Source organism: Nomascus leucogenys, chromosome 12 (assembly GCF_006542625.1).
Source record: "Nomascus leucogenys isolate Asia chromosome 12, Asia_NLE_v1, whole genome shotgun sequence".
In the NCBI taxonomy this organism is placed as follows: Eukaryota; Metazoa; Chordata; class Mammalia; order Primates; family Hylobatidae; genus Nomascus; species Nomascus leucogenys.
Window position 1 is genome coordinate 49792976 of NC_044392.1, and position 20452 is coordinate 49813427.

The 20452-nt window shown below is 43.7% G+C and overlaps 1 protein-coding gene across 4 annotated transcripts in view; it reads left to right on the forward strand.

The window, feature by feature from the left end:
• The first annotated feature begins 19813 nt into the window (after positions 1-19813).
• Positions 19814-20452, forward strand: part of POGZ (pogo transposable element derived with ZNF domain) — a 57723-nt gene continuing 57084 nt past the window's right edge. For 3 of the 4 annotated variants that reach the window (XM_030824538.1, XM_030824540.1, XM_030824546.1), the window contains exon 1: positions 19814-20157. The gene's annotated coding sequence lies outside the window, so the exon portion shown is untranslated. The remainder of the gene's footprint in view (positions 20158-20452) is intronic. The other variant, XM_030824544.1, reaches the window with a different exon arrangement.

The window sequence follows — 20452 nt, forward strand, 5'->3', positions numbered from 1 at the left end:
GAGTTTCATTTCAAGATAAGATTCCATTTGGGAAAACACTGGAAGGCTTCTCTTAGATTAAAATGGTATAGAAGAAGATGTATATGGAGCTGTCTTGTATGCAGTATCTGCTCAACAAATGTTAGTGGATTCTGAATGTGAATGCCCAAGCCTTACCGGAGGGAGGCCCTCCCTCGGGCCAGACCCGGGATTGGGGAAGGGGGTGGGGGGTCTTTTCTCCACAGAGACATATTTTCTAGGCTAAAATCCTCTCTCATTTGTTTTGTATTGGTGCTACTGTGCCTTGGCAGCAAGAAGTCCTTCTTGAATTATAACTTCCTTTCTTCCTTCTGTAATTTCAGGATGTCTCCTTGCTTTCAGCGGAGGTAGGAGGAGTGCTGGCACCTGGCAGAGTTGTCTATGTCAGAGACAGAAACAGAAAGATGAGTACACAGAGGGTCATAAATCCACCTTCTCAGAACTAAAAGGAAACAGCCCATATGGCTAGATTGGCTGTTCTTTCAAGGAAGAGAACTGGTCCTCCAAAGGAAATGTGTTAAGTTAAGGAAACTGCCTGCTCTCAGCATTCCAAAAGTTTATTTAATTAGGTATTTCATTTATTTATTGACCTCCACAGACACTGAATAATTAACTTGCTTCACTGCTCTACTGCTAAGAGGCAGAAATTTGCCTAAGAGAGGAAGGGCTGTGGTGAGAGCCTGGGTTCTTCTGACTTGTTTCAAATCACCACCACATGACCCTTTCTAAGCGACTGCACCATTTTCTCCCCATAAAATGTGAAGGGGATTGTTTTCCTCCTTCTGGGAAACTATATGCATTTTTCTAAAGAAGCTCTCCAACCTACAAAAAAAGTTAACTGAAGACCATGCTGAAGTAAAAAGCATCTTAATTCTTAATTTAATCCTGATAAAAGGTCAAGATTTTTTTTGTTTGTTTGTTTGTTTGTTTGTTTTGACAGAGTCTCACTCTGTCACTCAGGCTGGAGTGCAGTGGTGTGATCTTGGCTCACTGCAACCTCTCCCTCCCAGGTTCAAGTGATTCTCCTGCCTCAGCCTCCTCAGTAGCTGGGACTACAGGTGTGCACCACCACACCTGGCTAATTTTAGTACTTTTAGTGGAGACAGGTTTTCACCATGCTGGCCAGGCCAGTCTGGTCTTGAACTCCTGACCTCAAGTGATCCACCTACCTTGGCCTCCCAAAGTGCTGGAATTATAGATGTGACCCACCGAGCCTGGCCAAGCTCTTTTTATTATTTTTATTTTTATTTATGTATTTATTTATTTTGAAATGGAGTCTCGCTCTTGTCCCCCAGGCTGGAGTGCAATGGCGCAATCTCGGCTCACTGCAACCGCCACCTCCTGGGTTCAAGTGATTCTCCTGCCTCAGCCTCCTGAGTAGCTGGGATTACAGGCCCCTGCCACCACGCCTGGATAATTTTTGCATTTTAAGTAGAGACAGGTTTTCACCATGTTGGCCAGGCTGGTCTCGAACTCCTGACCTCAGGTGATCCGCCCACCTCGGCCTCCCAAAGTGCTGGGATTACAGGCGTGAGCCACAGTGCCCGGTGCTCTTTTGATTTTTAAATGAAGAACTTGGAACTCAGAAGTAAATAATTAAACAATGAATTTCTAAATCTATTTAAATTCTATATTAAAATAGACTAAAGCAGGAAGGAGAGAAAGTAAAGATGGAAGAAAAAAATGGAAAGCAAGTGAGAAGGAAGAAAGAAAAAAGAAATTCAGATGATAAGAGACTGATAGGTGATAACAGGAAGGAGCTGGGCAGGAAAGTAAGAGGCAGAAAAAAGAGAGTGAAAGGAAGAAACGAGGAGAACTAAACTCAGTGAGCAGAAACTTTGGGCTGGGCGCTTTATGTACATCATCTCACACTTGTCCAATGTGTTCATCATATATTTAAGGTTTTAAACAGAGGAATGACATGATCTGATGGGCGTTTTTAAAAGCTCACTTTATCTGCAAACAGGGGCAGGAATAGATGCAGGTAGACAATTTCGGAAGCTGTTGTGCAAGTCTAGGAGAGAGATAATCTGGCTTAGATTATAGAGTCGTGGCAGGCAGGATGCAGAGAAGCAGAGAGAATTATGAGATTTTAGGAGGAAAAACTGGAGGAACTAAGCCCCTTTTCTATGCTTTCATTGTATGATGAGTGTACTTTTCTCATCATAACCTTTATTACATTTAATTAAAATTATCTAGTCTGGGTAACATGATGAAAACCTATCTCTATAAAAATTAGTTGGACATGGTGGTGCCCGCCTGTAGTCCTAGCTGCTGGGGTGGGGAGTTGGGGAGGTTAGGTGGGAGGATCGCTTGAGCCCAGGAGGTGGAGGCTGCACTGAGCCTCTGCACTCCGGCCTGGGAGAGTGAGAACTTGTCTCAAAAAAAAAAAAAAAAAAAAAAAGAGAAAAAGAAAAGAAATTATCTGTTTACCTGTTTACAAATTACACATCTGTATTTCTCTCTAGACATGGACTGCCCAGTATGGTAACCATTAATCACATGTAGTTTTTGAGTACCTGAAATGTGGCTAGTGCAATGTGAGATTTGCTGTAAGTAAATTCAAGAAACTTAATTCAAAACAAAGAATGTAAAATAATTTGTTAATAATTTCTAGTGGCTCATGCCTGTAATCCCTGCACTTCAGGAGGCCAAGGCGGGTGGATTGCATGAGCCCAGGAGTTGGAGACCAGCCTGGGCAACATGGGAAATCCTGTCTCTATAAAAAAATGCAAAAAGTTAGCTGGTGGCAAATGCCTGTGGTCTCAGCTACTCAGGAGGCTGAGGTGGGAGGAGCATCTGAGCCCAGAAGGTTGAGGCTACAGTGAACCATGATTGTGTCACTGCACTCCAGCCTGGGTGACAGAGTGAGACCCTGTCTCAAAAAAAAAAAAAAAAAAACCACCAAAAAACAACAATAAAAGTATATTAATTACATATTAGGATAATATTTTAGATATATTTTTAGATATATTTGGTGAAATAAAATATATTAACATTAATTTTATCAGTTTCTTTTTAATTTTTTAATATGGCTACTAGAAAATTTTAAATTATATATGTGCCTCTCATTACATTCCTATGGAATGGCACTGTTACAGACTATAAGAACTGAGGAAACTCTAAGGCCTTGTCCTCAATAAATACGCACTAACTGAATAAATAAATTGCAATCAGCCAGAGCACATTCAATTTCTGACTACAGGTGTACATTAATGATATCTTTTCACTTCAATGTTGCTATTTTCATAAAACAGAATGTACTTTCTGTACCAGCTAGACTCAAACATTCCCCAAAATCTGGCCAAAAATTTTAGAGTACTTCCACAATTCATCTACAAGTATCTCTACAGGGATATTTGTTTTCTTACAGGTATAGTTCACTTTCAGCTAAGTTACTTGCTCTAGAAATGGTGTGGCATAGATATAGCATGATAACTGAGAACCATCTTAAGGCCTGCATTCTAAAAGCAACAGCTAAGGCCAGGCGCGGTGGCTCACGCTTGTAATCCCAGCACTTTGGGAGGCCGAGGCGGGCGGATCACGAGGTCAGGAGATCGAGACCACGGTGAAACCCCGTCTCTACTAAAAAAATACAAAAAATTAGCCGGGCGTGGTGGCGGGTGCCTGTAGTCCCAGCTACTCGGAGAGGCTGAGGCAGGAGAATGGCGTGAACCCGGGAGGCGGAGCTTGCAGTGAGCCGAGATTGCGCCACTGCACTCCAGCCTGGGCGATAGAGCGAGACTCCGTCTCAAAAAAATATAAAAATAAAAAATAAAAAAAAATAAAAGCAACAGCTAAAACGTGAAACAATACCTACACATCAAAATCAGTGAAGCTCTTCCAAAATTGTGACTTCATTTTCACCAAATAGTTCAGCACCTTGTCAAAGTCTGTGCTTCTATTGAGCTCATGGTGCTTAAGCAAAAGGAAATGAGTCCAGTGCCTGGCTGACTTAGTTGTCACGGCCAGTTCTCATCTGAACACCTGCATGTCTTAGAACACATCAGCACTGCTCTTGTATTACTCCCCTGCAGCTTTACATATACGGTGCTCAGCTATCACATCGTATCAGTAAGAAAGTACACTCTTAGAGTCAGTAGCGGTCTGGCATGTTGTATCTCTCAGAACCCTGTTAATTAATTCTCTAAAGTCTTCAATCTAAGGAAACAGCTCAGTAAATCTCTTCAACAAGTTTCCACCATTTAGCCGTCTGACAGAATTAAAATAAAATAGATCTTCATGTTCTGCTTCAGCCTTTTCCAAGCATACTAAAAACTGAATATGGCCAAGGGCAGACACACAAGAAACCCAGTCTCAAGGCCTCCAAATCATGTGATTTGCAGAGCTCCCAGCACACATTTTCCTAATGAATGATGTAATGGAAGCTGGGGCCCCCTAATCGCTTTTGACGTGAATAACTTGAATAACATGTAGAAATCTTTCTTCCCGTGATCTGTGTCAAGTGAGCTTAGCTTTTCCATACTTAGACAAACTTCTCAAGTTCCATCTTGACAAGAGGTTAGGCCCTACTAGCTAATTAGGCACACTTTTTCCCCTGAACATTTTAAGTGGTCCACAATCCAAGGTCAAGGGAGCCTGCATCTGGTAAAAGGGCTGCAGGAGGGACACTTCCACACAAAGCTTCACTGATGAAATGAAATCACTGTGCCAGTGTCCCCACCCTGGCCTTTTCTCTGTGTATACCGCAGTATGGGACATGGCACCTTCATTCATTCAACCAATACTTCTTAGTGTTCGCCATGTGCAAAGCCCTTTGGAGGATATCAAGATAAATAATACTAACAGCTATCATTTAATGAGCCTCTTACATCCTAGATCCTTTTAAATGCACAACAACAAAAGAAGATTAACTCCCTTTCCCTGAAGAATAAAACTGGGTCCCTATATTTAAGGAGTTTATATTTACAAAGATTTCTGGTATATAGCATGGTACAGACTATATGTATATGAAATCCTAACTGCTGTTTGTAATGAAATTAACAAGTACATCAGACTGTTTAATTTGTAGTACTCAACAGCATTCTAATCTAAGCACTTCCCAAATGTTTGTTGACAGGGCCAACTAGGAGACAGTGACAGGTTGTTTTCTATCTACACTAAGAACACAGCAAAAAAATACTTAAAATGCATGCACAATAAAGCAAAATTTCCTAAATCTTAATAAAGAGAAGCTCGTAAATTACTTGCCACTGAAATTTTTTAAATAATCTGAATTAAACCTGGGCTGAGCTAGGTATAATTTTACCCACTTGAAGCAGGGACATGTATTAGAATAAAGTAAAACAAAAACTCCAAGTCATCACCTACAGAAATGTTCATCACTCACCAGGGTGCTGTTTTGGGGAGTAGGCCTCCATTTGGCAAAATTACTAGCACACCAAAATCTTATTCTGGTGTCAAGTGAGACCGGAAGCCAGAGCCTGGGAGCCTGATCTTGGGCCCTGTTAAAATGTTATTTACATCTAAATTAATTTGAGAGCGAAAAAGTAAGAAAAACTATATTTTAAATATCACATTTTTTTTTTCCTCCAGGTCACTTCATTTTCTGCACTCCTACTATGGCTCCCTTAACTCAGTCTGAGGCCAAGAGATCATGATGACAAAAGAGAAATGATCCGTAAGAAAAGGCGGCTCCTGAAAACCCAAGCCCACTCGAGGGTTCAAGAGACCTCGAATCCCACCCTCCGGAGTCTCGCCGCTCCCTCCCGGGTTGCGGGCGCCAGCAGAGGAGCGCAGGGTGGACACTGCCCTTTTCTGGACTTCGGTACTCTTCACCCCCGCTTCCCAGTGCCTTCTGCCGCCCCGCGGCCTCCACACCGACGCGCCGCGGGCCCCCGCGCCTTCGTGGCTCCAGCTGTCCCTTCCCGGTATACCCACCCGAACGTCCAACGCCCTTTTTTTCTCCCCCCGCCAAAACTTTCTAGACGGTAGGGACTATTTTCTTCTAATGTAACCTTCCACCAAACTGGAGGGAAAAGTTACCCGAGGCCAGAGAAGGGCTGGGGACGTGGGAGGGACTCACAAGAGCCCTGGTTCTAAAAACAGAGGTCTCTTTCCATGAAAGTGAGTAACTGGGCCCCCAAGCCAGAGTTTTGTTTGTTGGATTAATTGGTCAAGGTGCACGTGGAAGCTAAATATCTTAAATGGAGATTTTTAAAAAATGGATATAAAATAGACTCCACTAGACAAATGGTTCTTGTCTTTCCTTTCTATTGATTCTCATGTTATCTGTCCCTCCCTACCCCAGGCTCCCACATCATGAGGTTCACGTATAGGGAAATCCAGGTTACTTGAGAATGATGACTTCATAAACCCTAGAGGAAGAAGTCAAATCTAGAAACTGCTCTTTGAGGCCGTTTGCTGAATTCTAGTCTGTATTCTGGAAAGGTAAGCTAACCTGCAGAAATAGTTAATGATTGGGATAATCCACTAGACCTTCTTTTTCAAATTGTGGGTGGCAAAATCAGTTTGACGAGCAGCATTAAGAAGGAAGGAGAGGACGGAAAGAAGGAAGAAAGGGCTGGGCACAGTGGCCCAAGCTGTAATCCCTGCACTTTGGGAGGCTGAGGCAGGGGGATCACTTGAGGCCCCAGGTTGGAGACCAGACTAGGCAACATAGGGAGATCCCATCTCTACAAATAAAAATAAAATTAGCCGGGTGTGGTGGTGCACTTCTGTGGTCCCAGCTACTCCAGAGGCTGAGGCAGGAGGATTGCATGAGCCCAGGAGTTCGAGGCTGCAGTGAGCCATGTTTTATAAGCCACTGCACTCCAGCCTGGGCAACGGAGCAAGACACTGTCTCAAAAAAAAAAAAAAAAAAAAAAAGAGGTGTAATAAAAGAGAATAGAAAGCTATCACATAGTGATTATCAGTAGTCTTTCATGAAATCTGAATCATGAAAAAGTACTGTGTTTGTGTGTAGCCAGTCAAGATGTAGAATATGCTTTTTACTGTGGGTGGCTGTCAAAAAATGTTTAAAGACCACTGTGCTAGACAGTGGAACTTTTTAAGGATGCTTAGATTGGAAAGGTTGAAAAGTCATCTAATTTATTCCTCTATACTTAGACAGTATTTCATTTTAAGAATAGTACAGACTTTAATTACCTTTCTTGCTTATCATCTCATCTCAACATTTCCTACTAATGATTTGTGAATAATTTGTCTCTTTAAAGCTATTATTTCAGTAAAGAAAGCTATAACTTAAAATACAAAGGCAATTCTGCCAAGTTCCCTTTTTTTCTATGGCTCTTCTATCCTGTCCCCTTGGCAGTGGACATACTACAAATGTGCCTGAAAGATCCGCGTCCAGTGGAGTCCCAGAGAAATCTGAGTTGCTGGAGTATCATGTCATCAGATACCCCCATGGATCTATTTTACTTTATTTTAAAATTTGAATTTTTATTTCTTTTTTCCCCTTATTATTTGTTTCTAAAATTTTATCCTCCCATATAGGTTATATGAAAGCCTGAAGGTCTTTTTTTTTTTTTGAGATGGAGTCTTGCTCTGTTGCCCAGGCTGGAGTGCAGTGGCACAATCTCAGCTCACTGCAACCTCTGCATCCCGGGTTCAAGCAATTCTCCTGTCTCAGACTCCTTAGTAGCTGGGATTACAGGCACACACCACCACGCCCGGCTAATTTTTGTATTTTCAGTAGAGACGGGTTTCACCATATTGGTCAAGCTGTTCTCGAACTCCTGACCTCAGGTGATCCACCCGCCTTGGCCTCCCAAAGTGTTGAGATTACAGGCATGAGCCGCCACATCCAGCCAGAAAGCCCAAAGGTCTTGAATTGACTTTGTCCCTTCTCAAGTAAGGGAGTTCTCTGTCATGCTAACAAGTTTGTGACTGAAACTTTCTATCTTTACACCCATTTCTTCCCCCCATTACACACACTCCAATCTGGCCACTTTCATTAGCTTAACATTTGGATTAAAACGCCCAAATTGGGCCAGGTGCGGTGGCTCATGCCAGTAATCCCAGCACTTTGGGAGGCCTAGGCAGGTGGATCACTTGAGGTCAGGAGTTCAAGACCAGCCTGGCCAATCTATTAAAAATACAAAAGTTAGCTGGGCCGGGTGGTGGGCACTTGTAATCCCAGCTACTGGGTACTCGGGAGGCTGAGGCAGGAGAATCGCTTGAACTCAGGAGGCAGAGTTTGCAGTGAGCCAAGATGATGCCATTGCACTCCAGCCTGGGTAACAAGCGAAACTCCATTTAAAAAAAAAAAAATAGCCGAAGTGTATGTGTGGATGAGAGTGTTGATGGTTGGGAAACACTCCCCATTGTCAATAGCAGCCCACTTACCCACTAAGGATATTAATAATAACAAAAATGATAAAACAATAATAATAATATAACTAAAATAATAATTATTGACAGTTTTTTGTTTTTGGTTTTTTTGAGACGGAGTTTTGCTCTTGCTGCCCAGGCTGGAGTGCAATGGCGCAATCTTGGTTCACCACAAACTCTGCCTCCCAGGTTCAAGTAATTCTCCTGCCTCAGCCTTCCGAGTAGCTGGGATTACAGGCATGCGCCACCAGGCTAGGCATGCCTTGTACCCTCCCGTGGCGCGGCACATCAGATAAAAGTGTGAGTGAACTACAGTCTGGCAGAAGGGGACCCTGAGGCCCCACTTTTCTGGGGTGCTGTGAGGGAGAACCACAGTGGCTGAGAAGCTTGCTGAAGGAGGCAGCCTTAGTGGGGCAAGGTGACACTGCAGCGAGGACTGCGGAGTGAACCACCCCAAATTCAGGGCCAAAGGGGCCCCTCAAACAAACTTAGAGGGACCTGTAGAGCCAGAGAGTTGAAAGGAGGTTGAGGGAGAGCCACAAGGCCTGCGCAACCTGAGTGGGGCCAGCTCACAAGTTGTATCCACACGGTCTTGAACCACAAATTTCAACCGCGAACACCAGTAGGGCAAGCGGTGGGCAGATGGAGAAGGGGCATTGTCCCAGAGGCCAGAAGAGTCAAAGAACATTCCACTTGGGGTCTCTGGATTCTTCTTCTTTATTTTTTTATTCTTATTATTTTTTAAGATGGAGTTTCACTCTTGTTGCCCAGGCTGGAGTGCAATAGCAGGATCTGGGCTCACTGCAACCTCCACCTCCCAGGTTCAAGCGATTCTCCTGCCTCAGCCTCCCAAGTAGCTGGGACTACAGGTGCACTCCACCATGCCCAGCTAATTTTGTATTTTTAGTAGAGATGGGATTTCACCATGTTGGACAGGCTGGTCTCGAACTCCTGACCTCATATGATCCACCCGCCTCAGCCTCCCAAAGTGCTGGGATTACAGACGTGAGCCACTACGCTCAGGCCTCTGGATTCTTCTTTATCATAATGTTGCACAAGCCATGCTTGTCACCAGTACAATTGGACACCACATTGGAGAAAAGCTGGAGAAAAGGATGAATGTCTGAGGATGTTGAGAAAACCAGGTGTTATTTTCCTAATGAGAATAAGCATTACGTAAAGAGATTGTTTAAATTATTTGATGAGACTTAACTCTTTTTTTTGCTAATCTTTAAATTATTTTTAAAAGATGATTATGAAATGTTTAAAACCACAAGAAAATTAAGAAGTAATATAAGGAATCTATAAACCTACCACTCAGTATAAAAAAATAAAACATTACCAATACAGTTGAAACTTCCAGAGTATCACTGCACAAATGCTGCTTTTATTAGGTCAAATGATATGAAACTGCTGATATTAGATTGTTTTTGACCCACAAAAAAAAACCAGTAATTTTTCTTGATTCAACCTAATATTTTAGGTGTTTTTTTATTTTTTATTTTTTCTAAAACAGAGTCTCTTTCTGTTGCCCAGGCTGGAGTGCAGTGGCACAATCTCAGCTCACTGCAACCTCTGCCTCCCGGGTTCAAGTGATTCTCCTCCCTCAGCCTACCGAGTAGCTGGGATTACAGGTGCACACCACTACGCCTCGCTAATTTTTGTATTTTTAGTAGAAACAGGGTTTCACCATGTTAGCCAGGCTGGTCTCGAACTCCTGACCTCGTGATCCGCCCACCTTGGCCTCCCAAAGTGCTGGGATTACAGGCGTGAGCCACCACGTCCGGCCTCTTTGTGGGTTTTATCAGTAATTTTACTAATCTGCTGCCCACGTGGAATGCCTTTCTTCTTTTCCCTCATTTATCTACATCCTGCCCCTTCTTTAAGACAAGGTCTGAGCCTACTCCTTTCAAGAATTTTTCACGGAAGACTTGAGCCTGCACAGATCTTTCCTATCTCTTGCCAGAAGGTACTGTCTGTCTCATACATTTAACATCATTTTATATGTCATATTCTTTAATTGCCTGGGCCACACAAATTAACACTTGGCAAGATTACATTACCTATTTTGTTAATTAACATGTGGAAGAAATAGTAGGGTTTTACTAAATGCTTGACTGATAAAGAACAATAACTACGTATTTCTTAGAAGTTATTACTTCAAGCAATTTTATAAAAGATGCTTGAGCCCAAGACCCAAAGTATTTAGAATAGATACCTTAAGGCAAGAAATCTCAGGAAGAATCAGAATAGGGAGCCTGTCATCCATGAGTATAGTCAAATTTTATCATGTCCCATAAAATATTTATATCTTAAGAATTATTAGTAAAAACTACCATTTATGGAGTAACTACTGTAAAGTATTGGCCTAGACATTTTATATATTATATCTCTAATATAACGACCCTGCAGTGTAACTAATATCAGGCTCTGTCCAGTTCACCATGTTGTCTCTCATTCTTTTTTGTTGTGTTTTGTTTTGTTTAGAGACAGGTCTCACACTGCCACCCAGGCTGGAGTGGAGTGGCACAATCGTAGCTCACTGCAGCCTCAAAATCCTGGGCTCAAGCAGTCTTCCCACCTCAGCCTCTCCAGTGGCTGGGACTACAGGCACGCACTACTACACCCAACTAACTTTTTACTTTTTGTAGAGATAGGGTTTCATTATGTTTCCCAGGCTGCTCTTGAACTTTTGGACTCAAACAATCCTGCCTCCTTGGCCTCCCAGAGTTCTGGGATTACAGGTGTGAGCTACCGCACCTGGCCTTGTCTCACATTCTTAACCATAAAAGTGTCCTGAGAACTTCTTATTTTTTCAGTCCAACCTTTATACCCATTTATTAGTCAGTATAATTAGGCTATCCTACATTAACAAATTAATCCTGGAATCTCAGTGATTTAGCACAATAAAATTTTTTTTGTTGTTATTCTGGTAAAGTCTGATGTATTCTAGGCAACTCACTGGTTCAACTCTACTCCATGGGGTGACTCAGGAATCTAGGATGCTTCCATACTCTGGTTCTACCATCTCATTTGATGGGAAAAGAGGGGGCATATCAACCTTTAAATTGAAGGGCAATTGATGGATTACTTCTGGCCCAGAACATTCTTGAGGTCAGGAGTTTGAGACCAGCCTGGCCAATATAGTGAAACCCCATTTCTACTAAAAAATGCAAAAAAAAGGTTAAGAGATCATGAGGTCAGGAGATTGAGACCATCCTGGCTAACATGGTGAAAACCCATCTCTACTAAAAATACAAAAAATTAGCCCGGCATGGTGGTGGGCTGAGATCACGCCACTGCACTCCAGCCTGGGCAACAGAGAGAGACTCTGTCTCACAAAAAAGAAAAAAAAAAAAAAGGTTAAGATTCACTTTCTAGGCTAGGAATAACATTCTGGGCCAGAAGTAATCCATCAGTTGCACTTACATTCCCATTTACAAGGACTCAATCTTGAGGCCCTGATACAGCTAAAAGAGAGGCTGGGAAATTAGAGCACATGAATATTCAGTGAGCCACAGTCAATATAGTAAAGGCAGGCATCCTAGGAGAGCCATTATTCTTGCAAGGTCGGTGAATCAAAATAACCTCCTTAATGCCAATTATATCAACTCAACTGGCTGAAGTAGCTAGACTATCTGATCGTCTTTGGGGTTCTAGAGGTTCCTGGACTTTCCTAGATGTCAAAGAACATCTTGGGCAAAGATAAAGGAAGAAGTAAAATAATAATGGTAATGGCCAGGTACAGTGGCTCACACCTGTAATCCTAGCACTTTGGGAGGCCAAGGCGGGCAGATCATGAGGTCAGAGGTTCAGGACCAGCCTGGCCAATATGGTGAAACCCCGCCTCTACTAAAAATACAAACATTAGCCAGGCATGGTGGCACGCGCCTGTAGTCCCAGCTACTCAGGAGGCTGAGGCAGAAGAATTGCCTGAACCCAGGAGGCAGAGGTTGCAGTGAGCTGAGATCGTGCCACTGCACTCCAGCCTGGGTGACACAATGAGACTCCATCTCAAAAATAATAATAATAGTAATATAGTAATAGTAATATAATAATAATAAGCCACATGTTAGAGTGAGAAGAAACTCTAGTTCTTTGGGCACATATGTTCATATAGGATTATTGAGAAATGTATCATTTCTCTAGGAAGACAGGGAATGAAGCATCTCTCTCTTTTTTTTTTTTTTCTCGAGACAGAGTCTTGCTCTGTCACCCAGGGAGGAGTGCAGTGGCACAATCTCAGCTCATTGCAACCTCCACCTCCCGTGCTTCAGCCTCAGGAGTAGCTGAAATTACAGGCCTGCACCCCCATGCCCAGCTAATTTTTGTATTTTTAGTAGAGACGGGATTTTGCCATATTGGCCATGCTAGTCTTGAACTCCTGACCTCAAGTGATCCACCCACCTCGGCCTCCCAAAGTGCTGGGATTACAGGTGTGATCCACCGTGACTGGCCAGAAGCATCGTGTCCACTGGGGTTCATGAACAAGCCCAGAAACAGGATTCAAGTCTGAAAGTGCTTGCAAAATGTTGCGTATATGTACAAATGTGCATTTTTCTGGGGGAGATAATTCATAGCTTTTATAGAGATTTTTGAGGGGGTCATGATGCAGAAAAGTTTAAGATTCACTTTTCTAGGCTAGGAATAAAATCTCTGAATAGGAGAAACAGAGATCAGCGCCTGCCAGGAAGCAAGGTGCGTAGGAAAGAGAAAATTCGTATTCACACCTGATGCACAGCACTTATACACACAGCTACATTTATGTGAAAACTGAGAAATGAGAATTATTTCCTGGATGAATGAAAGTGAAATCATTTTCCTCCTATAAAATGATTTTAAACCGGTGAATCTTGGCACTCTCACATTGTCAGATTTTATTACCTTTATGTTTCAGGTAACAGAAAAGGCATTAAAAATGGATCTTTTGCTGTCATGGGAGATGGCCCCTTTGCCACCTCTAACTCCTATTGTACGTATTCAGTAATAAGAGAAGACCCAAACGGACCTGACCACTTATCTACACCAGAAACCTTTAAAAAGTTTAATCCTGGCCAACATCGTGAAACCCCATCTCTACTAAAACTACAAAAATTAGCCGGGCATGGTGGCAGGCACCTGTAATCCCAGCTACTCGGGAGGCTGAGGCAGGAGAATCACTTGAACTGGGGAGGCGGAGGCTGCAGTGAGCCGAGATCACGCCACTGCACTCCAGCCTGGGCAACAAAGCAAGACTCTGTCTCAAAATAAAAAAATTAATTCTGAATGATACCTCAGTCTTCTCATCTGTAAAACAATTACATTAATCCTCATGTCCTTCAAAAAAATGAATTGGAAAAGCTATTTACTGCCCACAGTTGCATTCTGAAAATTATCCATGACAATAATAAAATATAAACACTGCTAAATTTAAAAAGAATGTATGCTAGAGGAAAAGGAACTTTTTATTACATTTTACTCTGCAATCCATTATCAGGAACAAGTCATATATCAAGCATGTCTATAAAATAGTCCAATTTATTTTGCCACGAAGCTTTATGGAGTCAATTTAATTACTTGATAATCATACCTGGTCAACTCCATAGCAACAACCTAGATTAGACAAGTATAGCTTTGCTTCTGGGTATCTCTTTAAAATATTAATTTAATTCAAAGTTAAACTAAATCATTACCTCCTAGGAAACCATGCAGCAACTCACAGTGAGGTCTTGATGACGATAACATTGCTGCTCATGCATTTCTTATGAAATATATTTTGAAGACAGAGATCTTAATTGCTTCTTACTGAAAGCTAATGACGAATTCTTCCTTTAGAAACCCAGTCTGAGAACTTCCTCAGGCTTTTTCTCACCTCCTGTGTCTCTAGGAAAGTCCCCAACTCTTCTAAACATAAGAAGGTAGCAAATAATATTCCTAAATAAAATCCGGCCACAGCTGCTAACTTCCCCATTTTTTTATTTGACATTGGTCAAATGTAGATCTCCACTTGCCCTTTATTTCATGGCAATTTGCCTGTCAAGTTAAGCACCTCAATGTTTTCCTTTCCACCACACATGCTGACTTACACACATGCTGAATCCCAGACTCAGTGCAATCAGCTATCCATCTTTTCCATCTGGGAGCTGCTCAGATGGTAAAAATGTCTCTACTCTTTTTCTCTTACGTTTTCCGAAATGAGTAGCTCTCTTTGAGGTCCCAGCTCTGACAATCCTGAGTGTGCATTACAGAGAGTGGGATACCCATTTCTTTTTTTGTTGTTCTGTTTTTTTGAGACGGAGTCTCACACTGTGGCCCGGGATGCTATGCAGTGGCATGATCTCGGCTTGCCTTCACTTCCCAGGTTCAAGCGATTCTCCTGTCTCAGCCTCCCAGGTAGCTGGGATTACAGGCGTGCGCCACCATACCCAGCTAATTTTTTGTATTTTTAGTAGAGACGTGGTTTCACTATTTTGGTCAGGCTGGTCTGAAACTCCTGACCTCGTGATCTGCCCGCCTCAGCCTCCCAAAGTGTTGGGATTACAGGCGTGAGCCATTGTGTTCGGCTGTTACCCATTTCTTAAAGAAATCTGGCATTATCTCCCACGAAGCTTATTTCTGCCTGGACTAACCTCACCATCTGAGCCTCCCTACTCCCCACCCAAACACATACCAGTCAACCTCACGCTGAACCTGAACAATAAGTGATCAGGTCTGCATTTTAGCAAAATGATGCCACCGAGGGCATCCATGACTCAATGCTTTTGAAGACATGCTGAAATCATTTGTCTCTCTTGTTTGACAGTCTCCAAGCTACAGGTGATTCCAATTTTCTTTTGTGTGTTTTGTTGTTGTTGTTGTTGTTGTTGTTGTTGTTTGATGGAGTTTCACTCTTCTTGCCCAGGCTGGAGTGCAATGGTGCAATCCTGGCTCACTGCAACTTCCACCTCCTGGGTTCAAGTGATTCTCCTGCATCAGCCTCCCAAATAGCTAGGATTACAGGTGCGTGCCACCATGCCCGGCTAATTTTTTGTATTTTTAGTAGAGATGGGGTTTCACCATCTCTACTAAAGACCTTTGGCCAGGCTGGTCTTGAACTCCTGACCTCAGGTGATCTGCCTGCCTCGGCCTCCCAAAGTGCTGGGATTACAGGCATGAGCCACTGTGCCCAGCCCCAATTTTCAACTCGTGGCAGAAACCGTAAGCCAAGGAAGCAAATAAGTATTTCCATAAACTGTAGAAAAGAAACACTCTGCAGCTATGTAACTGAAAAACTCAGCTTGGGACGTCCATTAACCTTTGACTTTCTTTCTTAGAAAAAGTTTCTAAGTTGGCTACTGAAGACTGGGATAATTTTTAGGAGTGCCACTATTAGGATCCAATTTCTTCAACATATCGGACTGGACTGGCTTTCAGATTCCTCCCCAGTATGTTATAGAGGCACATATGAGTTGATTGCTAAGGATCTGATTCAGGTTATTTGTCCTACTACTTGGGTTTCCCATCATCATCAAGATGGTTCAAACCATTATCCAGATGGTCCAAAAGAGAGACCAAAGCTATCAGTTCTGTTACTTCACTGTGGAAACCTGTGTTTTAGCTGAAGACAGCAAAATGTTCCAACACTGTCCAAATTAATATGGGCATTCTCTCTTTAGCACAGGGAATACATTTCTGGAAATAGAAGTGTTAACTGTATAGTCTCTTTTGAAGTGCTGCACCAGGGTTGTAAGGTGGCAGGGTTTCCTTGAAATCCTCTGAAGGTATAAAATGTCTTTGCTTATCATTTCCTTTTTTTTTCTTTTTTTTTGAGACAGAGTCTCACTCTGTCGCCCAGGCTGGAGTGAAGTGGTGTGATCTCGGCTCACTGCAACCTCCACCTCCCGGGTTCAAGCGATTCTTCTGCCTCAGCCTCCTGAGTAGCTGGGACTACAGGCATGCGCCACCACGCTCAGCTAATTTTTGTATTTTTAGTAGAGATGGGGTTTCACTATGTTGGCCAGGCTGGTCTCAAACTCCTGATCTTGTAATCTACCCACCTCGGCCTCCCAAAGTGCTGGGATTACAGGCGTGAGCCACCATGCCTGGCCAGGATACCTTTTACAACGTCAAAAGACACTCCATGTCTTTTGATCCCTAATTGCCTGTTGCCTAATTGCCTGTTGCCTAATTGCCTGATCCCTAATTGCCTGTTGATCTTTACTCTCTGTTTCCTCACCCATTTCCTCAAAGGTGCCTCCAGATCCTACAAAACTCCCACTTTTACATTCAGCATGATAGTCTTTCTCTATTTCTTGGTGGCAGGCATAGCACCATCACTCATTTTGTTGGGCATTATGGGTCAAAACTGTCTCCCAGGGCACAAACTAAATGACAGAAAAATTGGTTAGAGAGGAGTAAATAACACACCACAGAACTCAATCACTTGAAGCAGCAGCTTCACAACTCCCATCCTGGTCCAAGCTACCATCATCTCTCACCTGGATTATTGCAATAGCCTTCTATCTGGTCTCCCTGCATCTGCCCTTGCCTCTACTAGTTATTCTTCACAAGCGGCCACAGTGATCCTTTAAAAACGTGAGTCAGGCCGTGTCGCTACTTGGTTTATGATCCTCCAGCAGCTTCATTTTCACTACAGGTAAAACCTAAACTTTGCTTCACTTTCGTCAGGTCTTTGCCCAAATGTCACCTTAACGAGGACTTCTCCAACCACCCCACATAAAATAGCAACTTCTCCACCCCCATGTCTGCACCACACTCCTAATTCCCCTATCCTGCCCTTTACCCTTCATAGCACCTGTCACCATTTCATATAATCCATATTTATTTACATAATGTATATCAGATTGCATTTTCCAAGATGGCCACAAGAAGATTTCCCTTTCCGCACACTTTCTTACAATGTGACATTTCCACTATTCCCGTTGAGAGATGGGGATCTATGCTCTCCATCCTGTAACTGTAATGGAAGTAATACTATATGACCTCTGAGACTAGGTCACGATCTCTGTCTGGTCCTTTTGGGGCACTCAATCTTGGAATTCAGCCACTATGATATGAGGAAGCCCAGGCTACATGGAGAAGCCACTTGTAAATGGTCTACCAACAACCCCAGCTGCGGTCCAAGCCAACAGTCAACCTCAACTTCTAGACATGTAAGGAAGCTTTTGAGATTACTTCAGCCCTAGCCACTGCATACGAGACTCCAAGTGAGAACTGTTTAGCTGAGCCTAATTACCTCCCAGAATGATGAGAGGTAATGGAATTGTTGTTTTAAGCCACTAAGTTCGGGGTCATTTGTTATTTAACAATAGATAACAGAACAATTTGTTTATGTGTATATTTTATGTCTCTTTCCCTCTAGAGTGTAAACTCCACAAATTCAGGGATTTGTCGTTGTTGCTGCTGCTGTATTCCCGGCACCTAAAACAGTGCCTAGTACATGTACTCAATAATTTTTTTTTTTTTTTGAGACAGGATCATGCTCTGTCCCTCCCAGGCTAGAGTGCAGTAGTGTCATTATAGCTCACTGCAGTCTCAAACTCCTGGCCTCAAGTGATCCTCCCAAGTCTTCCAAGTATCTAGGAATACCACAACCAGCTAATGAAAAAAAATTTTTTGGGCCGGGCACGGTGGCTCACGCCTGTAATCCCAGCGCTTTGGGAGGCGGAGGCGGGCAGATCACGAGGTCAGGAGTTCGAGACCAGCCTGCTTGGTGAAACTCCGTCTCTACTAAAAATACAAAAAATTAGCCAGGCATCGTGGCACACGCCTGTAGTCCCAGCTACTCAGGAGGCTGAGGCAGGAGAATTGCTTGAACCCAGCAGGCGGAGGTTGCAGTGAGCCGAGATCGCACCACTTCACTCCAGCCTAGGTGACAGAGCGAGACTCTGTTAAAAAAAAAATTTTTTTTTTTTGTAGAGATGGGATGTTGCTAAGTTGCCCAGGCTGGTCTCAGACTGCTGTGATCCTCCTCCCTTGGCCTTCCAAAGTGTTGGGATTATAGGTGTTAGCCACCATGCCCAGCCCCCAATAAATATTTATTGAATGAATGAATGGATGCATGATCCATTTTCAATAAAGCATGCTAATGGTTATTGGTCAACGGTACATGGCATAGTCTGCGCTAGATCTCATTGACTGGGAGAATAAATTGACAGAGCATGGGAAAATATGTTGGAATTGTTCAAAGGTTAGTAACATGTAATATACATAATGTAAATACAACATATATAATGAATTATAGTAATTACACGACAGCATAAAATAGGATTTGAGTTTCATGTAATCTTTTGGTGATTGATCCCATAATCCTAATATGGGCTTCTCCAGATCAGGTCTGGAAAGTCTTCAGAAGTATTTTCAGAAGGATTAGTGATTCTTCTCATTCAAATAATGAAGTCCTTCCTAAGCATCCTACACTAGTGGAAATCACTCACATGGTTTTGGTATGAAATGGAATGAAACTGGGTGGTGGCAGTGTGTGTGTGTGTGTGTGTGCACATGTGCACACTTACATGGGCAGGTGCATACAATTTGGAATGCCTACTTCCACTGCCTATTTTCAGTCTGGTGGTTTGAATGGAGTGTGTATATAAAGAGCACGAATAAACATAGTTCTGGATTTTCCCTTTCTGCACCAAGTACCTTGATTTCACATTTATTTTGAAGCAAATATTTGTGTATTGCTTAAATAGCAAACATTTTCAAATATTCAAGGAAAATATTACATTTTTATAATCTCAGAAGGCAATAAAGGACAAAATTTCTTAGCTACCTGAAAAGAGGTAGTTTTTGTTTGGGGAAGAATAAACAGGTGGATGGTCGTTTGAGTGGACTAACCAATTTCTTTGAGCCAACCCATCTCAGCCTTGATTGGAGCAAAAAGCATAAGGATGTGGAGTGTGTGTGGTTTCTTAGAACTGGGGATCTCTGCTGAATCTACTCACAATGGGAGCAAAGCAGTTTCCATCACAATAATCGCTTTAACAATCGTGTGCCACTTCTTTCCAGGATCCAGAAGGGCTTGAGGATCAAAATGGCTTTTAAAAGTTCTTCACTTAAGGCCACAGCCACAAGGCTACTTGGCCGAGTGTCTCTTGAGAAAGAGTGAGTGCCATTTTGTTCTTTGTTCTAATGACAGCTGTTGGTGCCACTGGGCCTCACCACCTGGCCTATGTCATGAAGTCTCCCTCTTGACTGGATCTAAGCCTTGAGTGGAAAGTGAGGGAACCTCCCAACACTTCCTTGGAAACTCTAGGCAAGTAAATTGGGGAATATTTTCTTTGGGAGTCTCATTTTTCTCACCAAAATTTAGATATAGATTCTGAAGCTAATTATTATTTTTTCATTATAAAAAATGTTTTCCTTTATTTATTTATTTGCAGGCCCAGCCAAACTTGACTAGAAAAGAAGCCCGGGCAGGGGTTTGGATGAGCCCATGACGTGCAGCGCGCTCCGACCAATTGGGAGGCCGTGAAAAAGGGGAGGGCGGAAGTGACGAGACGTATCCCTCCGCGGGGCGAGAGGGTCGGTGGGGGGAGTCGGCGTCTCTCTCCCCCGCGCCAGCTCCCGTACACGGAGCCGCATTCCTTGGCCCCCCCACCCCCCTCCCTCGGGGCCCCCCCCGCCCCCCTCGGGAAAAAAATCCACCCCAAATCACTCGAACCCGAGGGAGGCTTCCTTTCACCCTTGGGGAGACGAGCTTTCAACGGTTACCTCTTCTTCGTCTCCCCCCCAAGCCCCCGTCCCCTCCCCTGCTCCCACCCCCTTCTGGCGCTGGGTGTAAGGTCCCTTTAAGGCGACGGCGCCTTCCTCGGGTCAGACTACCGGCGGCGACGACCACGGGAGGTGAGTGAGCGAGCGAGCCTTCTCCCTCCCCACCCCCTGCTCCCGGGGGTTCCGTTATCTTTTCGCTCGGCGAGGCGTTCAGAGGCGAAACAATGAGAGGGGGATGGGGCCGGTACGCGCGGGGGTGGGGGCGGGGGGGCCGGCGGTGCGCGCCCCCGCCCACCGCGAGTGGCGGCGCGGCCCGCGGCAGGGGCGGCCGCGGAGTGCGGCGCGCGAGCGCGAGCGTGTGTGCGTGCGCCCCGGGCCGCGGGAGCCGCGCAAAGGGCCGGCGGCGGAGGCCCCTGCTTGCCGGCTG